This window comes from Stegodyphus dumicola, chromosome 3 (genome assembly GCF_044657685.1).
Source record: "Stegodyphus dumicola isolate Sdum_Otavi_A_Nest chromosome 3, ASM4465768v1".
Classification (NCBI taxonomy): domain Eukaryota; kingdom Metazoa; phylum Arthropoda; class Arachnida; order Araneae; family Eresidae; genus Stegodyphus; species Stegodyphus dumicola.
Window position 1 is genome coordinate 7316686 of NC_140770.1, and position 21172 is coordinate 7337857.

At 35.5% G+C, this 21172-nt stretch overlaps 1 protein-coding gene and 1 non-coding gene across 2 annotated transcripts in view; both read right to left on the bottom strand.

Moving 5' to 3' along the window:
- Positions 1 to 21172, bottom strand: part of LOC118196746 (protein O-mannosyl-transferase TMTC1-like) — an 848849-nt gene that overhangs the window by 570079 nt on the left and 257598 nt on the right. The window lies entirely within an intron of this gene.
- On the bottom strand, positions 9329 to 9400 carry TRNAI-GAU (transfer RNA isoleucine (anticodon GAU)). Its single transcript has one exon. It is a non-coding gene; the product is annotated as a tRNA-Ile (tRNA).

Sequence of the window (21172 nt, forward strand, 5' to 3'; positions counted from 1 at the left end):
AGAACTCGAATGGGCTCAAAGAACTCTCCATTCAAGCTCTTTCCATCTAAAATACTATTTTGCAGTTTTGAATAAGTATCAGACTTGAAAGAGAATGTTGTCTGGCAGATCAGTCAAAGAACTCGAATGGGCTCAAAGAGCTCTCCATTCAAGCTCTTTCCGTCTAAAATTCTATTTTGCAGTTTTGAATAAGTATCAGACTTGAAACAGAATGTTGACTGGCAGAGAACTCGAATGGGCTCAAAGAGCTCTCCATTCAAGCTCTTTCCTTCTAAAATACTATTTTGCAGTTTTGAATAAGTATCAGACTTGAAACAGAATGCTGTCTGGCAAATCAGTCAAAGAGCTCGAATGAACTCAAAGAGCTCTCCATTCAAGCTCTTTGTTTCAACTGATCCACGGCTCTTTTGTTCGATAAGTTTTATTGTGTATTGAGCTAAGTAAAATGTTTATGATTCCATACACACACGAAATTTTATGTGTGAAGCTAAGGAAAGCTAAGTAATGAGGTCGCATAAAAATATTCACACCAAAATTATTATTACATACTTAGAAAACTACGTTTACCCTTTGCGACACAGTGTGTTCGATCTGGACACACCTAAAAATTTCCTTCTGTACGCACAGAAAAATTGAATGAAAAAGGATATGTAGGTTACTATAGGTTACTCTGAAACTTATTTATAGTAGATAGCAGCTCAAGACAAACCAATCCATATATTTTAGCCATGTTTAGTTTTTTAAGACCCCCATTTTTCTTCTAAGAAATCTTCCAGATTTTTTAAGGTATAAAAGGTTAGGTTAGGTTATTTAATTACGGCAAAGCCTCGAGGGCTATCTGCCTAAGGGAAGGGATGCCTTCGTGGAGGACGTTCTAAGGGAAGCTAGATCGTATACACGTTAGACATGGGAAAAACCACGAAACCACCCATGCAGCCAGCCCGTTCGCAGGATTCGAACCTCGGACCGAACTACCTCGGACCTGGTGGGCGCTAGGCTATAAAAGGAATTGTTTGAAAAGAAATTTCTATGTTATTTTTTGGCTGTATGCTAATCTCATTATTCTAAATTAGTTTTAAAATTTTACCTTGAAATCTTGCCTAAAATCAAACGGCGAACCCTAGGTGTCCCCACACTGGGCTCACCGATAAACTAGGACAACTGAGAGTCTGTATTCTTTGCTTGTCCGCATCTCATCGGTCAGCTCATTCACAACAATGCTCGTTTCAGCACACTTTTCGAAGCTCTATTCAATCAGTGTGCCTACTTTGGGCAAACCCACAGAATTAAAACGATAAGTGCTATCTTCGCAAAATTTTACTTGTGTACTCCTCTAGGCCTAATTAGGCTGCCTACCTTTTTTTTTAATCAAAACTCCGACTTTAAAAGGTAGCGTGCGGGAAAGGGTTAAATAATGAAGAATCTGTAAGTACATTTCTCTAATTGTGGGAAAGAATCATCTCTCGGATTACATATTTTGCGCCAATTTAATGAAGTAACGATTGACAAAATGAACGATTTTAAAACATTTGTTGTGAGTGCTCGGAACAAAACATATTAGTTTTGGCGAGACAATGCGTTGTAATTCGGCATCGTAAATTTGGCCATAGGGTACCTATCGATAAAGTCACTGAATACTGGTAGTTCAAATCCCAGAGAACAGGCATAGTTAAATCATGGCATGGGCAACGGGCTGGTTTCATGGGCATTTTCGTACTTTATCCCACGTGTAAAGAGAATATGAGGCAATTTTCTTAGAAACTCCCCCACGAAAACCTCCTTCCCCTTAGGTAAATAGATCTCGCGTGCTTCACCGTAATCAAAAAGCAAATCGAAGCACATTCAGTAATATTTATCATTCAAATGTAATCATAAAACTCGAATGATAGTAATGTGTTGCCACTGTTACGGAAAAAATATTTTTATTTTCCATCCGAGGCTTTCATAACAATAAATGGACTCCTTAAAATCATTATAGTATAACTCATCCTTTTTATAATGACTACTTTAAGCGGCTATTAAATTAAGTAAACGTATGTTGTTTATTATGCCTCCCAAAATATTCTAAAACAAGATAAGAAAAACGTTAAGTTTCGAAGTTTTACCGTATTTTCCCTTCTAACATTTCAGCGCTAGGTTTTGAAAATTTTAAAAATGCTCGCTTAATTTCCTCCTATTTCAAATGAGTTCAGAAAACCAATTCTCCTAAATTTTAAAATGGATTTGTCCACGTAGTGATAGATTTTGTTCCAACTAATAAGGACAAAGCCCTCGCAGAGTCTCTGCGAATGTCATGTAATTTTCCATTTAACTGTCGAACTTTCTGTCAGCCTAGCACAACGACGCACCCATGACGAAGCCACCCTCAACCGACATTAAGTCTGCGATTTCTCCGATTCTGCTGACAATTCATTTGCTCTAATTGTTTACGGATAATGCAGGGTTCAAAGAGTAGCATAGACAACAATAAGGACGAAGGAGGTTCCAGTTACGGGGAAGTGGAAACGAAGATATATTTGATATTACAGTTTAAGCATAATAGCAGGCCCGTTGTTCTCATAGGGGGGCAGACAGACTTACTTAGAATTACTTAGAAAACTAAGTTAACACTTTGCGGCACAGTGTGTTCTGTCTGGACACACGTAAAAATTTCCTTCTGTACGCACAGAAAAATTGAATGAAAAAGGATTTATAGGTTACCATAGGTTACTCTGAACCTTCTTTATTTATAGTAGATGGCAGCTCAACACAAACCACTCCATATATTTTACCCATGTTTTAGCTTTTTAAGACCCTCATTTTTCTATGAGATCTTCCAGATTTTTTAGGGTATAAAAGGAATTGTTTGAAAAGAAATTTCTATGTTTTTTTTTGGCTGTATGCTAATCTCCTTATTCTATATTAGTTTTAAATATTTACCTTGAAATCTTGCCTAAAATGAAACGGCGAACTCTAGGTGTCCCCAGATAGGGCTCACGGATAATCTAGGACAACTGAGAGTCTGTATTCTTTGTTTCTCCGCATTTCATCGGTCGGTTCATTGACAACAATGCCTGTTTCAGCACTCTTTTTCGAAGCTCTATTCAATCAGTGTGCCCACTTTGGGCAAACCCACAGAATTAAAACGATAAGTGCTATTTTCACAAAATTTTACTTGTGTACTCCTCTAGGTCTAATTAGACTGCCCACCTTTTTTTTTAACTTCCCCTTTCAAATTTTTATAATTATAACATTAATTAAAATAGGGGAATACGTAAATCTTTACTAATATGTTAGCTTTCTAAAGTACAGTCGGTACATCAAAAGTAACAAATACGTTTTGCTAAAACTAAAAAATATCAGTTACACTCATTTCCAGTTACACTCATATGTATCTTGAAGATAAGAAATATATATTAAGAAGATATTTTAAATTTAACCTTCGAATCACTTAAAATTCTAAATACACTCTAAGTATACACTCTTAACACTCTAAATTCGAAAGAATAGTATCCGACTCCAAAGGAGTGATATCCCACCTCCCTCTAACGCCAAAATGGCACCAACCTCGAAGGAGCTACTTTTCGCTCTAGTAAAAAGCGGCTCCTTCTCACACAAAAAAAAGGAGTGAACCCTTTCTTCGTTCACTCTTCTCGTTAAAGAGATATCGCCCGATATTCGGGTGAAACCACACACATTACAAGGAGTTATAATACTCTGCTCACTCCATGATGCTGCGTTTTTATATACTTATTTTATATTTATTTTATTTGCGAACTGAAAATTGGTATTTGCTGTATGTAGCGTTTATGGCTGAGGTAAAGTTTTAGATTTCTGGTTCATATTATCTCTTGAAAAAATGTTTTACACTACTTTTAAAAAGAAATCGAAAATTTAATTAAAAGAAAGATAACCACTTGGACAGATTCTTTTATGTTTCCTTATCCCGAGCAGTGACGAAGGAGGAAACAATGAGCTTAACCTTCAATCCTTCGATCAAGGATAAAACTAAAAAGAAAAAAGAAAAAAAAAAGGTCTTTACCACTTGCCAACCGAAATAAATCCGAAAGAAAATTTTATTTGAACTCTTAAACAATTCTATGTCACGTATTTTGAAGAGCTGGAACAAAACATCTGGAGTTTGATTTCTTTCCAATTTAATTCTCTGAAGGACCTCAAACAAAGTAGGAAAACATTCGTCACACCATAGTCCCTTTTATCGTAAAGCCAGTGGAAAGAGAAAACCTCGCTAGCTCATGTTTCGCAACGAGATTGAGCGTGGTTTTAATGCCATTCGCTTGAGAGGCGGGAACAATTCCGAAGAGGTACAAGTCATTCTTTTCATCTCTTTTTTTTTTTTTTTTTTTTTTCTCTTTTATATCCAATTTGTGAGTTTTATTTCATTATTCTGTTAATCTGGAAAACATAGCTTCGTTCTATTCCTTTCTCTTTTATTGCAGAAGTCAAACTTGCGTTTTCGTTTTTCTGGAATTTCGAATAATACCAGCGCACATCAAGCATACAAAATAATCTTATTTATTGTTCTCGAATGGCCACCAGTTAATTAATGAGTTTCTGCTTCGAATATTCGCAAAAAATAAAGAACGAAAGCATATGTTTTGGATATATTTATATTTGGTTCTGATCTGAATTCGAATTTATTCTTTTACAAAACTGTTATAAGGTATTATTTAATTCATTCATTGTGTTTGTCCAACGATGAAAAATTTGTCATCGATTTTTAACCTTTTTTCTGATAAACTACAGAGTCCAAATTTTGTATGCACACTGGATGACAATGAAATATGGTGAATTGATTCAAATTTGAATTATTATTATTATTTTTTTATTTATTTATTTGTTTATTATTAATCCAAAGAGGCTTTGTCCCTGAAGGACTACTGTTTTTTTCGTTTTGCGATGTTGCGTTGGTTCACTATTAATGTCCGTTTCACTTTTAAAACTGTTGCCACCGAATGTTAGAGCCCTGCATTATATTTCAAGAAATTAAATAATGAAAAATCTGCATAAATGTTTGTATATTTCTCGCACAGTGATACAACAACGTTTATTATCGATTTCATAATTTGTAAAACTTTAACGAATTTTTGATTAACAATCTCAACGATTTTAAAGCGAAGAATGGCAACGTTGGACAGAAAAAAAAAAAAAAAAAACATTTTTATCTGTAGTACGTGAGACTGCGTATCGAAAATTCTAAAGATAGGCTCAATTTAAAACTATTTTGCGATATTACTCTTGAACTGAATTTTATGGTTTAAGTGAGAAGAACGTGATATTTTATAAATAAAGGTAACAGACAAAATGTTAAAAAAAGTCCCTTTGGATGTAATTTAAAATATGATGCCTTACGGAATTTTCTCTTTTTTTTATTATTATTTTTATTTAATGTTGAACCTAATATTCTCACGCGTCTTGGTTTAACGAGAAATTAAAAATCTCAGATGTTTACAGTTTTTAACCTCGGACAGAGTGGAATAAAACCTTTTAAATAAAATTTGTATCAAATGTTTTAAAATTGTTTCTGATTTTTTGCCGAATTTTCAAAAAGTGGTCAACGTTTTCGACTATTTGATGTTTACGGTTTTAGAGTGTCGACATGTAAAAATGCATACGTTACAAAATTTTGAACTTTTCACAGATTTAGAAAAAATAATTTTACCTTCTTTTAAAATAAGCGTGATTACAATATATTAACCAAGCGTTTTTCTACATTTTTGAAAAAGAAATTTTGAAATCGGAACCCGGAAGAGAAAATGTAGTGCCACTGCCCGAATTATAATATCTGAATCTTCTACGCGGCAGTGTGTTGTCATTCAACAAACTTTAAAATAATATTTAATTTTTCTTGGAAATTTTTGTTATTAATTAAAGTTTGAAAACAATAAACGCAAATTCATTTAAATTATTATTAATTATCCCTTTGCTGCTCAAGCGGCTAGCGTTTTAGAAGAGATATTTTCACTTATCTATGGAAAATATATTCTTAAGTTCATACTTTTTGCTGATATAAAATACAACAAAAAGATTACATTTTTCTCTCCTTGCACAGATAATAAACATTGTGTACATAATCTCCTACACATATCAGCTGTTCGTCTACGGTTCCAGTTAAGGTATAATTTCACGGTTCCAGTTAAGGTATAATTTCACGGTTCCAGTTAAGGCTGATAATATTTACTAAATATTTTCCTACTGTAGTTTTGAAGTCGATTTATTTATAAATTATTTTGAACTGTCTATAATTCATTCACGACTTCCAATCATAAAAACGTTTTTAATGACGCAAATATTCGTGTTACAGCATTTTGAAATTTAAAGAAATAAATTTTGTAAAAATTACAGGACTTAATTTTTATACTTTCATTCCAATATCTATACTATATATGAACGAACATTTAAATAATATTGTCAAATGATATTACGCAAATCACCATATTATGTATAATTAATTATGCAAAATTATTAAGTAATATTACGAGTTGGCCGTGTGGCAACACCGAAGTCTGCTTGAATCAAATGTCATTTTCAGGAAAATGATATTGATCAATATTTTTCACAATAAAAATGAAAATAAAATAATAATAGTAATAGTAATAATAAATCTGAGAGGATTCGAATTTCAAATTACGTCCAACTGTCCAAATTAATGTTAACTTTATTTATTAAGGTGTGTTGGAACCCCAAAAATCTTCAAAAAATTGTGATTTCGGATTTTTGCATTTTCCAATTCTCTACACTGTTATCTTTCTAAAAATACCATTCTTTAATCTCTATGAAAATTAGAACTGTAAAAAAATCTAGTTTTAATTTGTCGTCTACTGCTTTGAACAATGAGGATTTTTACATAAAAACGCGTTTTTCTCCAAACGTGATTTTTTTATACTCGATGTACCTTTTCTCAGGAACTACTGCTCACAGGTATCTAAACTTTTTATGGCTTATTTGTTAGGTTCTCTAATATTTACTGAAATGAGCTTTTTGTAATAAACTTAGAAAAAAAAAATTAATATTTTTTGTGTGAGAAAACTGCTAAATTTTACTATGCTTAACAAAATATTCTGTAATTTACTCTAAAATTAATTCAAAATGCTTCAAAAGCTCATTTCAGTATAATCAGATAGGTATACTTTAATTACAGAAAAACTTTCAAGCTTGTATCTACAGCAGATTTTGAGAAAAGGTACATCGAAAATGGCCAATTAACATTACCGGTATAGGGGTTTCTGATACCCCTTAAATATCATGTTCCTCGCACTTAAACCATAAAATTAATTTCAACAGCAATTGTCATGATACGTTAGGGACAATATGTTCTTTTCCGCACGAGTTGCACAAAGGATGCGGCTACCAGCCTAGGTGCCTGACAAAAGTGTGCAAACACCTGAGACTTAACAGCAATATCGCAAAATAATTTTAAAATGAGCATATCTTTAGAATTTCCGATACACTGTCTCGCACGCTGGAGATACTTTTTTTTTTTTTATTTTGCAGTACAGTTTTGCCATTGCTCGCTTTGAAATCGTTGAGTATGTTAATGAGGTACATTCCGATGACATCAGATATCACGTGACTTATGCGTAGCTAATGTAAACAAACATTGCAGATGACGTCAGAGATCACATGACTTATGTATAGCTAATGTAAACAACAAGGACATTTTTCCTCTTCTTCTCTTGCGGAATGTATCTCATTTCGCAGAATTCTGAAGCCAAATCTTATGTCTCCACTTATATTTGAAAATATATCATAGTGTAATTATTAAGCGTTGTTACGCTCTAATTTTTTAAATTTTGATATGGCATAAAAGAAAAAAAAACTCTTCCACACTTTTTTTTGTTTCAAATAAATAAAACAAAACAAACCATTCGCTCGGAGAAATTTGTTAAAATTTTTTGCTCACCTTCCCGGAGTAAAACTTAATTTGAATCGTCATCTGATCCTTAAAAATTACTTATCGAAGGATTTATGTGAAAAAAAAAGGGGGGGATATAAAACGACGCTCCGTAACCGATTGGAAGCGTCTTCTTAATTGTAATTCTAAAATAATTGAATTAATTTTCTCTTCACACTTTTTATGGAGATGTCAAACGAAAGTTATTGGTCTTTATTAATTAGTTCGTCAATCTTTCCTCTCATCATTAAAAGTTCTCTCGAAGCAAATGTTTAATAGTTTAGCCCAAATGTTTAACCGTCAAAAAGAATTCTCGCGTGAGTGGATATGGAAATGAAATCATATCTGGTATCATTTTTTAAATTAATTTTAGAATGTAAAAGGAAAATTTGCAACTGTCATTAAAGAAAATGTCTCGGAGGAAAAATATTAAATTTGGATGCGCTACACACCAAGTCCACAAAAGTCCTTATTTTCGCAATTGTTGGCAGTAGATATATACTTTTATTTATAATACTGTTTTAAATGACACAAACTTTCGCGTTTTTGGCATTTTTAAGTTTAAAGAAATCAGTTTAATAAAAATTACGAAATCTGACTTTTTGTAAGTCCCTATACATAAGACACAATAACACGCCGAATAAATACTAATTCAGAAGTCAAACAGCAGAAATCAGCGTTATATTTTCAAAATTTTCACAGGACTAGTTTCGATGGTTTTACCGAACCATCATCCTCAGCTGCAAAGGTTAAATTCCTTTCTTTGTAAAATATTTACAAGAAAGAGATTTATGCAGATATTCTGGATGCTGCATTCCGCTGCGAAAATATGCGGGCCTTACTGGTAGGCAGTGGTACAAAAACGTGCGGAGCGCTAAGGGTTAATATTCGTAATATTAGCAATCGCCTTCGCCGGGAATCAAACCACGGACGTCTGGAACACCGGCCCAACGTGCTACCGTTACACCACGAACGCACGCTAGAGAAGTGGGAGAAATATCTTATATACTCCCCTTTTTAAAGGCGACTAGGGTTTTAGGGGACCTAGTCGCCAAATCCTGGGTGGAAGAACCGTGGGTCTCTGGTTGCCATCGTTTAGGTTTGGAGGAGGGTTGACCATATGGTCCCGCTGGGACAAGGCGGATTGGGTCTCCCTCGAATAGTTCGCATTATCCCCGCATATATCTTTTTAGCGCATTCCTGTGAAGGCCCCTGTCGTTCCACGTATGAATTATAATGCCTTTGATCTCTGGAAAGGTACTCTTTCTAAGCGCAAATCCACCACGATGATGGACTCTGGAAACTAATAGAAGAGTAATGGAAATCATTACGCATTGAAAATTTTGCGAAAAGTCGTTCTGTCTTGGGAATCACGATGCAGACCTGTAGAGTCATTAGGTTAATTGGAAGCAGAAAAGATGAAAAATATGCAACCGCCTTCGCCGGGAATTGAACCACGGACCTCTGGAATATCGGCCCAGCGTGCTACCGTTACACCACGAAGGCACTCTAGGTAAGTGGGAGAAAAACCTTATATATTCCCCTTTTTAAAGGGCGACTAGGGTTTTAGGGGACCTAGTCGCCAAATCCTGGGTGCGGAGAATCATCATCCACAACACTTTTAGTTCGGGCGCCACTGTAGAGACATTAGGAATTTTTGGATGCCAGAGATGAAAAATTAGCAAACGCCTTCGCCGGGAACCGAACCACGGACCTCTGGAAATACCGGCCCAGCGTGCAGAAACACTACACCACGAAGGAATGCTAGGGAAGTGGGAGAAATACCTTATAAAGTTAAATATTTCAAGACGTTTCACTCTCAGCAGGGTCAATTTTTCTGTGTTTTAAATTTTTTTTTTTTTTTTTTTTTTTTTTTTGTCTTTGTTTTTGTAGAAAATGTAAATATTTCCTAAATCTTCGTATAGAGACCGCAGAAATGTGTAAAATATCAGATTTTGTAATTTTTACGAAACTGATTTCTTTAAATTTAGAAATGCCCAAACCTGAATTTTTGATAATAAAACGATCAACGTTGCTAAAGGGAAGGCCGAATATGGGCTCTTGGTGACAGGGTGTATAAATCGGATCCGTAAATAAAGCTGCAACTTTCTATCCGAAAACCTTTAATTTCACATGAAGCCAAAGCTCATTCAAATGACTTGTACCAGAAATGTTCGAAATCCTCAGCAGTCGTTTGAAATATGATAATTCGTGTCGGCTCTGCATCATTACATGCGTTCACTACCGGCAACTGTCAGCGAGCCATTCGCAAAATTAAGCCAATTGGATTTCCGCCAGAATTTTCCCATCCCCGAGTTTCCCGTGTAAAGAAGATTTTTCATCGGTTCTCCGTCGAAAATATTTTTGATAAGAAAATAATTCATTTTCCTACGGGCAGTGCACGTTACCGTGATTTTATTCCCCCATGGGTGAAGGAAAAAAAAAAAAAGTTCTTAAATTTCTGAAAATGACAGTCTGGGAGAAATTATAATATTTGAATTTCATTAATCTTTCCACTAAATCTGCTACTTTTCTTTCTTTTTTTTTTAATAACTGGAATCATTAAACGTATCAAATGGATCGTACTGTCAATTTTTATTCTCGATTCGGGAGCTGAAAAGAATGATATTAGAATTTTGGAAAAAAAAAAAAAAAAAAAAAAAAAACTATATTTGCGACTGAAAAAATAAAAATTTGCGATTCAGATTTCTTCATCTATCGCCATTTTGAAACCTTAGGTCGTACGCAGTCATCCTACAGATCAAGTAAGGAATGCTGTCCGTAAATCTTTACGCAATACGAATTTTACTAAAGTTACGTAAATGCAACTTAGTAAGAAACCGTGATATTAATTCTAGGTATGTACGCAATGTCCCAAGTTGCACAAATCGAAAATTCCCTAAACCCTTCCATAACTCGCATTTTCCAAAAATTCGCCTGCAGCTTTGTTAGAAACTGCAGTGTTCTTTACATATATGGATATTGTTGCGTTTTTCTGTACGGAGGTTGGTGGATTTGGAGTGATTCACGACGACACTTACTATAGAATGAAAACACAATTTATTTAGCCAGTCTTAATCAGGACAGCTCCAAAAACACATTTATAGTCGTCGGAAACTACCACAATCAGCGATACAGTCTTCAAGCCATCAGGTTATAACGTCGGAAACAGCTTCAGAGTACAGCTCCCGACTCGATTCAACCGTTCTCTAGACTCTACGTACTCTCGAGACTCTCCACGCTGCAACTCGCGATTCACTCGACGATACACTAGAGTACAGCTCCCGACTCGGTTCGATCGTTCTCGGAGCTCAACATGCTCTAAGATAAAGCTCGACGATGCACTAACTCGCGATACACTAAGAGACTCTCTCCACACTAGACTGACGATCAACTTGCTAGACGAGACACTGGCTGCTAATGCGCGTGCAAGCAGGGTTTATATAATTTATGGGCTGTCTTCGAGAACCGTCTGGTCCAAAACGGTAAGAATTCTTTCTAGAAGGTTCTCCATCCGTTTATGGCATATAGCGAATCGATGACAACACTTGATGAGCTTTCAGACTATAACGGTGAAGAGAGCTTTACGGCAAAGCACTAAAGCATAGCTTCCGACTCAGTCGATAGCCCTAAGGACCAGGGCTGTGGAATCGGAATCAGAGTCATGAAGTTGGAATCAGAGTCATGAAGTTGGAATCGGAGTCAGAGTCGGAATCAGAGTCAGACAGATTCAAGGATAAAGGAGTCGAAGCTGGAGTCGCTAAAAACAGGTCGACTCCGACTCCAGTTTTTGTTGGACAGTTTGAATTTGAAATGAAATTTAAATGAATTGAAAAAAAATTAATGACAAGCTGAGTTATTATTTTTATTTACGGATTATCTACATTAAAAATAGTTATTTTCTATTTTATTGACTTATTAATAAATAAATATGAGGAGGATGAATGTGATATTTGCCATTAGTGATTAAACTGATTCTTAGTTACAAATCTGACTGGTAAATTTAGGTAAGCAGCAATAGCAGCAAGAACTCCCAAAGTTGATGCCATTCTTAGGAAGCGAGCAGGAAAAGGAACAATTATTGATCAAGCAAGGTAGTACATTTTTGATGATAGAGGTTTTTAGAATTAAGAACTTTTTTAGAAGATATAGATAACCCTAATGTTTCACTAACAGAAAGAGTGTGGAATGATCTTGCAGAATTGGAACTTCTTCTTTCTACACCGTATATAGCCACAAAAAAGCTGCAATCTGAAGAATTGACAGAGGCAAGATTGGAAGAATGGGACGTGCATTTAACATTTGATAAATAAATTTAACATCTATATATAATAGAATTCGGAAATATGCAACCGGCAAAAACCAGCAACGATGAAAAAACAAATAAAACGAAAAACGAAATAAATAAATATATTTATTATTTGCGGCTTAAGTGTCTGTTTGTCACCGATAGTTTATTGGTTGCTTGCGTAACTGTACTAGCCAATGGGGTGAAGTTGCCACGGCACAGGGTTGCCGTTTCAATTGTGACGTAGAAAATTTCCTGTAAAACTTGCCTTTGCTATGACCATCCATAAGTCTCAGGGCCAAACCCTTAAGGGTGTTGGCACTTTTTTACCTGAGCCTGCATTTGGACACGGTCAACTTTATGTTGCCTGTTCAAGAGTTCGTGAAAGAACGGACGTAAAATTAAAAAGAATAGATGGTCCTCTGAAAGGCGAGGTTAAAAATGATGGAAAGATCTGCATAAGAAATGTTATGTACAAAGGGATCTTTGACATGTGAATTTACATTTTATTATTTAAATCACCTTTATTTATTGAACTAGGCTTTCAAGAAATGTACCACCAGTGGTTTCCTTCATTGCACTCTAAGCAATTAAGCAAGTAGAAGGGGGAAACCCCGTGGGGCAGTAAGCAAAGGGGCGTTCTCGCCGCCTGCCCTGGGTAATTCAGTTTGAATTAGCAGACACCTTTACACAAATTATTTTAATTACAATTTATAATATCTAAATGACCGCTGGGCTTTCTAGTTAAAATATAGACGCAGTGCGTGAAATATAGACTGAAAATAAATGAAGCGCTGCACATAAATACTTTCCTGCTATTCATATCTAAAGCCATTTCTCGGCACGCTTGAACGTCGCCGATCTTCGTTTAGTAATCGATTACGAGTTTAGTAATCGTTTAGTAATCGGTTAGTTTAGTAATCGATAGTTTAAAAATCGATTAGTTTAGTAATCGTTTAGTAATCGGTTAGTTTAGTAATCGATAGTTTACAAATTGATTAGTTTAGTAATCGTTAGTAATCGTTTAGTAATCGATTAAGAGTCATCAAGCTCCAATACCTCTGCGGAAAAATACAGAAATTACATACCTAATTCCGTGACAATTGTCGTGCCAGCAGACATACCCATTTAAGTATAAACGACTCTCTTTTCTCTAAAATTCTCAAAGAAATAACAGTTGCGATCATTGGAGTTGAAATTACTCCACGCAAATCGCAGAGCGAGGCTTTAAAAATTAAAATCTAAATCAATTAAAAATAGCCACCCACCCATATGCGTGCAATGAAGTCGTTTGAAAAGTCTACGTCGGGAGATGCGTGCACAGGAATGAACTCTTTTAAAAACACGTCAGGTGCCTCGCTAACATCTAAGCTATTTTCACTCAAAAGTTTTGTTCACGAGTTTCGCACACTTTCAGTTGTTACGACTTCGGGGATCTCCAAAGTGCTATATTAATTATATCTATGCACACAATACAGTGTTCCTCCGGGTTAAGATATCTATATAATACATTAATTCTCCCGACTATATATTTATATAATATACAATCCCTCCCGACTTATGCAAGTACTGCGACTAATATATCCATACAATACATTAATCCCTCCTGACTTATGCAAGTATAAACCCTTACGTAACTTCCATAAACCCTTACGTAACTCGAATTTGACGCAAGTCCACTTTATAAACTGCGTAATCCTTAATTGAGTTAATTTTTATTTTTTAATCTAATTCAAAATTACATTTGAATTGATATCAAATGAAATAGGAAAAATACAAAAATAATAATAATACTCTGAAAGGTTTCAGGGGCCCACCAGCGGTCGAGCGGTAAAGTCGCTGAACACTGGTAGCTCGGTACGAGGTTCGAATCCCGCGAACGGGCTGACTGCATGGGCGTTTTCGTGGTTTCCCCGTGTATAACGTGTATACGAGCCAGTTTCCCTTAGAAAGTCCTCCACGAAGGCATCCCTCCCTTTATTCGTTAAAGTTTTACAAAGTAATGAAATCGATCATAAAGCAAATTCCAAATTTCAAATTTGGGCTTCCACATGCCCATATTCGCAGTAGGATGACGTCATTTAAAATCGGATGGCTGTAGGTACCGTTGTTTTATCACAAGGCAAGAAACATACATACATTTATACACTACAGGGCGAAAATATTTGGTGGCAACAGTTTGAAAATTGATACAGCCTTTTAAATATTTCAACGCAAAATGCGAAAACGAAAACAATAGTCCTTCAGGCACAAATCCCCTTTGGACGAAAAATCTTAACTAAGTTTTTATTGCAATTTTTGAAAAAATATTAATATTATTGTTGTCATTATGCCAAAAAAAAAAAAAAAATAGATACGAAAATGTGAAATGTGTCACAACAATTTTATGTAAATACATACCTTACAAACTTGTTCAAACAATTTTAAAACTTTAAATACAGCCAAATAACAACAAACCAAAATAAAAAATTCGTAAACACAAGTGATGTCCACACCCTTTAACATCGACTCACAATCATGGTCGTTGCACTGAAACTTTGAAAACTATATACGTTAACAGTATGTATCCGATTGGTCACAGTATGTAGACTTTCTAAGGGAAACTGGCTCGTATACACGTTACACATGGGGAAAACCACGAGACACCCATGCAGCCAGCCCTTATCGGAATTTGAACCTCGGACCGAACTACCAGTGTTCCGCGACTTTACCGCTCGGCCGCTGGTGGACACTATGACTCAATATGAGTATATTGTTCAGGATTTGGTATTTAAAAAGCTAATGTTAGTTCAATTATAAATTAAATGGTTTTATTTCTCGCGCAGTGCAGCGCGTGACGAATATTAAAAGAAAGCTAAGCCGGAAAATTGAAAATACAAGAGCGCGTGCATTAAATAAATAAATATCTCTTTTTGATTTCGAGAAAGTTCCAGAAAATTCTCGCGCGTGATTTAAAATCTTATAAAAGGAAGAAAACCTCTCAATTTAGTTAGTTACTTAGTTTGTTGTTGTTTTAAGAGTTTGTTTAGAAAACTGCTCTCGTTGACTGTAGCGAATTCGCGGATTAGCTTTCTCTAGCTTTTTTGAATTAAGTTCTCTTGAACGTTTAAGTAGCTAAAAGATAACTACTGTGAGATATTGTAATACTGCACGAATATCTGAGGAGATTTAAGCATTTTTTTGTTGTGATAATAATAAATTTTGTTCACTTTTCATCGGACTTGTGCATTCATTTCGTAACGAACCCGTATGCACGCAACAATATTGTCAAATGGCAGCTACATGTATTCAAGTCTTAAATGTAGCTTCATAAGAAAATGCTATGTTTAGAGTATTTATCTACACAATACAGTACTTCCCGAAGGCATGTAAGTAACACGTCCCGTAAAACGTTACGCAACTCGAATTTTACGTAAGTTGATTGCTCAGGTTGTAAATTTCACGTAAATTGCTGAAATGCAACTTCGTAGGAAAAAATAATGCTATGACGCCGGTCGAATGAAAAAATTCCTTTTTTTTTTAATCGAACGGTGAGCACTTGCCTTTTTTCAGCATTGGCCCCTCCTGAGGCCGGAAGTGGTGGCCATTTTATTGTAGAAGCACCTAATAGACAGCTACCGTTACCTCGTGTTAACACTTTGCGGCACAGTGTGTCCGGTCTGGACACACCTAAAAATTTCCTTCTGTACGCACAGAAAATTTGAATGAAAAAGAATTTATAGGTTACTATAGGTTACTCTGAACCCTTTTTATTTATAGTAGATGGTAGCTCAACACAAACAAGTCCATATATTTTAGCCATGTTTAGTTTTTTAAGACACTCATTTTTCAAAGAAATCTTCTAGATTTTTTTTAGGTAAAAAAGGAATTGTTTGAAAGGAAATTTCTATCTTAATTTTTTGGCTGTATGTTAATCTCCTTATTATATAATAGTTTTAAATTTTTACCTTGAAATCTTGCCTAAAATCAAACGGCGAACCATAGGTGTGCCCAGACCGGGCTCCCCGATCATCTAGGACAACTGAGAGTCTGTATTCTTTGTTTCTCTGCATCGATCAGTTCATTGACAACAATGCTCGTGTCAGCACTCCTTTCGAAGCTCTATTCAATCAGTGTGCCCACTTTGGGCGCACCCACAGAATTAAAACGATAAGTGCTATGTTCACAAAATTTTAGTTGTGTACTCTTCTAGGCCTAATTAGACTGCCTATTTTTTTTTTTTTTTTTTTTTTTAAATTAAAACTCCGATTTTAAAATGTAGCATGCCGGAAAGGGTTAAGGTAACACGCAGTTTACCTTCATGCCTTTTCCGGGATTTGAACTCGGGCCCTCGGTATCGTAGTCGACTCCCCTAACCACTACACCGTCTGGGTTGCAGTTGCTTAATTGTAACTTGTGTAAAAGACTGCAACAATTTGTGCACAAACTGCATGTTAAAAACTGGATATGCAGTCCAGCCTCGCTATACCGTATTTCAAAGGATGGAAGTATGTCCTGGCATATCCGAGCTAATGACAGAGTAAAAAAAAAAGAATCATGTTACAAAACAGAGTAAAAATGGATTGAGAAATGAATGGAGTTTGTACGGTTACAGAGAACATGCAGATGGATAACATTTTATAACGCGTAAAACGAATTTTAGAATAATACTGACAAAAATGTTTTTGTATTTTCCAAACTTTCTGAAATTTTTAACTGAATAATTACTAATCCTATGAGAATATCGATAATCATCTTTAGATTACTATTCTTTTACCTGAATCCCACATGCTTCCCCTCGTTCTTAAAAAAAAAAAAAAAAAAAAAAAAACAATGCAAGGCAGGTATAAGCACTGAATTCTTGAATCCAAGACACAATTAGAGAGTGGACAGTGGTATTTAGGACAATGGTTCCCAACCTGTTTCGCTCCACTCATCCCTTCCACCACCGCTAGAAGTTCATTCTTTCCCCTCCACAAAACTAGAAAAATGCGTATATGCATTGATGTCGAAAATGAATGTGTTTTTATAAATTAAAAAAATAAAAATTAGAGAAAATATTGGTAAATACCGAAACTTGGATAAGAGCTGTTTTTCTTGCTTATAAAATGAAACTAAACACTTCCGATCAAATTAGCCATCTAGAAGTGTGAAATTCCCCCCAGGGAGGAACAACCACGTGGTTGAGAACCCTGCTTTAAATGATCCTATTGTGTCACGCGCTCAGCCAAAGAAGCCTCATCGATCTATTGAGAGAAAGAACATTTTGAGTTCTTTCGAGTTCTTTAATAGAGTTTTAATATAGCTCAGTGTTAATACTTATTCAGTGTGTGTGTGTGTGTGTGATTATGAAAAAGTCTCGAGGGCTATCTGCCTAAGAGGAGGGATGCATTCGTGGAGGACTTTCTAAGGACTTATTTATTACAGGAGGTATTATTACACAAATTACTAAATTATTGCAGGAATTATTTTACAAGAATTATTTATTATCTGAATTGCATAATATTTATCAATTACTTTTTGTTACAGAACTTTATAACGAAACCTGTACGTCTGTAAGTGCAGGGGCGAAGCGTTCCCCTATAGGTTAGAGTTAAAATGTATTTTTTTTTGTTGTTATATGTGTGATTATGGCAAAGCCTCGAGGGCTATCAGCCTAAGAGGAGGGATGCCTTCGTGGAGGGCTTTCTAAGGGAAACTGAATCGTATACACGTTACACATGGGGAAAACCACGAAAACGCCCATGCAGCCAGCCCGTTCGCGGGATTCGAACCTCGGACCGAACTACCAGTGTTCAGCGATTTTACCGCTCGGCCGCTGGTGGGCCTGATACTTATTCAGAATTCCGCCCAACCGATACAGTGGTTAGCGTCTCCGACTGCCGTTCCAAAGGACCCAGGTTCGAGTCCCGGAGAAGGCATGGACGTTTGTAAATGTATAGTGTCTGTGCGGCATAGAGGTACTCTAAGCCTCATCGCATCTTTAGAGCCACAGCCGAAAGTTGTCTCGTGTGGTTTGGGGGAAAAGGAGAGGGGTGGCAGACCCTCGGACCTGTCCATCAAAATTGGCGGCGGAACTGAGCTAAATCGCAGTCACGTGAATGTGTTCTAGGCTGTTGCCAACGGCAGGCGTAATAGTGCGCTCCTTGCCACGAGGATTTTGGATGGAAATATGTCATTGTTCATAACATTTATTTTAAGTAATTTTTGGTGTAAATGTAGGCGGGGAAACTAAGAAACAACGAAAAACGAAATTTGGTAATTATGCGTAAAAATTATACTTAATAATAATTATAGGTAATTATACGTAATAAAAATTATAACCAATCTTTAATACTAATACTTTCTTTAAAATTAAAGTAACTATAAAGTTTGTTTTTGGGAGGGAGGACGTGTTACCACTAATCACTCTTTTTGCGCCATTCGTCAATATATTTGTACATTATTTTGAGAGAAGACTCATTTTTATCATCTCAGGTGGAGTATAACGAAAAACCAGATACAACGAATCAATCATTCTGTTCCTTGAAGTTAGTTATAGAGGTGCTGGACTTTATTTAATCCCTCAGGGTTATTTTTTTCCTGCCAATACTTTTATTCCTTATTTTACTTTTATACCTTTATTATATTTATATTCCGTTGTATTTATATTTGAAAAATTGAGTTCTTGAACGCATTTCTTCGAGTGCGCGTAAACAATTTAGGTCTAATCTTTGGAATATGGTAACAGGTAGTTTGACGACATTTTGGTAAGACAATAAAGGTTACTAGCTAGGACTTTAGAAGCGTACATGGATAAAGTCAAGAGTGTGCGCAATGCTATTTTTGTGCAATTCTGGGATGTTTTTTTTAAGGGAACTCATACACCTTAAACCCCTCATGATCTTCGAATATGTGACTGTTGCAAGAATTGGGATATTTTATTTATTTTAAAAGCAATTACTTTCAACCTTTCAAAGCAGCTATATTATGTACATGTTACAACTTGACTGCATAATATAGCTGCTTTAGAAACTAGTAACCAGAAAGATTGTGTTGCCACAAATACTTTTGTAATTTAATCCTCTTTGTGACAAAATATTTCGCCATGTTTCCACCTTGCGCGTATTATATTTTAAAAATGGCTAATGGTACATACTTGAAATTGGATGGAATTCTTTATACGGGAACTGTTTTCTAACGGAACCAAAAATCTGATGAATATTTTAATATTGAAAAATTTTATGGACGAAAACATTACAGATTTTTTTAATAAAATACATTTTATAAACTCAACTCAAAATAAAATAAAAATTTAACATGTAATTTTTAGAATTTTAGGTTCACAGTAGTTTCCAAATGTTATAAAAGCTATATATTAAACATGGAATTAAATTATGCAACAGAATGTTTAAAGTGTGCGTGCATGGTGGAAACAGGACGAAATATTTTGTCACAGAGCGGATTAAATTATAAAAATATTTGTGGCAACACAAACTTTCGGATGACTATTGCATGTTTTTCCCACAATACCACGTGATCAATTGTATTGTACCGCTATTGCATTCTGTTACTAAGTTTGGTACGAATCCTGTACCATAATTGCTAGTAACTAATGTGTGTACCTTAAACACAGTTGCATGCTAAATATATTTTGTATAACATATTCCTTTTTCCTAACTATTGTTGTACTATAGGGATTGAATGCGTACCGAGATCAAATTATATTGTACGCTACCTACTTCTTCTGTATCACATCACTACCTGCGGTATTGTAACATGACTTTGTCATAGCGAATATCTAGTTTATTACACTGACTTTCAATACGTTGCTTTGTCAAATATATGTACTTGGCTATGCAATGTATCCCGATCCAGTTGTTAGTCTTCTGAATTCAGTCGAATTCTGAATGCTTTACGCATTTCCCATGTATCAGTACTTCCAGTCACACACTGATGGATATTGTATTATTTTATTTTTATTTCTTTTGGTATATCCTCTGTGTATTGCTGTAATCATTTACAATCATTATGTCACTATGTTCTCTATTTTTATGTTATATTGTCATTAAGTCTAATTCTACTGTCTATATTTTACTCATTGTATATTATCGGGCTGCTCAACATCAGACTGTACTTTAGCTTATGTATATTCTATATTTGTGTGTATTACACCTTTGTAAAATTTTTGCTTATTGTCAAAACTCGCCCTTTTTGGCCCCGCACGCTTTTGTTATTTTATTTAATAAATGTGGGGCCTAGGCGGTTGTTGGGACTGTCTTTCGTGGGCATTTGGTCTGTTGGACTGCCCCCGGGTTGAATTTGGCTCTGGGTTTGGGCGCCTGGTGCGTGGCGTCTTGTGATTCCTCTTTAGGCTCTAGATATAGGTGGACGTGGTGCTATACCGATTAACCTTTTGGTAAAGGGACAGTGCCCACGTCCTCCGTTGCTTATCGCTTATTTCAGAAAGCAGCTATATTATGTAGTCAGCTTTAAAAAGTTGGTAGTAATTGCTTTTAAAATAAATAAGTTATTCCAATTCTTGCAACAGTCACCTATTCGAACATCTTATGTGTTTTAAGCTGTATGAGTCCCCTTAAGTGAAAATAGATCGACGTGTACATGGATACCGTGTACATGGATCTCATGGGTTTTAAGGTGTATGAGTCCCCTTAAGTGAAAATAGATCGACGTGTACATGGATACCGTGTACATGGATCTCATGGGTTTTAAGGTGTATGAGTCCCCTTAACCCTTCTCTTGTGCAGTTACTACGATTCCAGTTTTCAGATAGAAGTGAACGTGCTAAACTCTACAAAGTAAAAACGATCTAAATTGAATTTTGAAACGGTTTCTGCACCACATTGCATTGTCATGAACCAACCGTGTGCGTACAAAATTCGAAATCGATACCTTATCAAAAAGTACGTTAAAATCAGTGACAAAATACCACTCGCAGTGAAATACCAAGAATTTATATTTGAGGTATTATGAAAATAATTTCTATCGTATTTGTCATCGAAAGTGAAAAG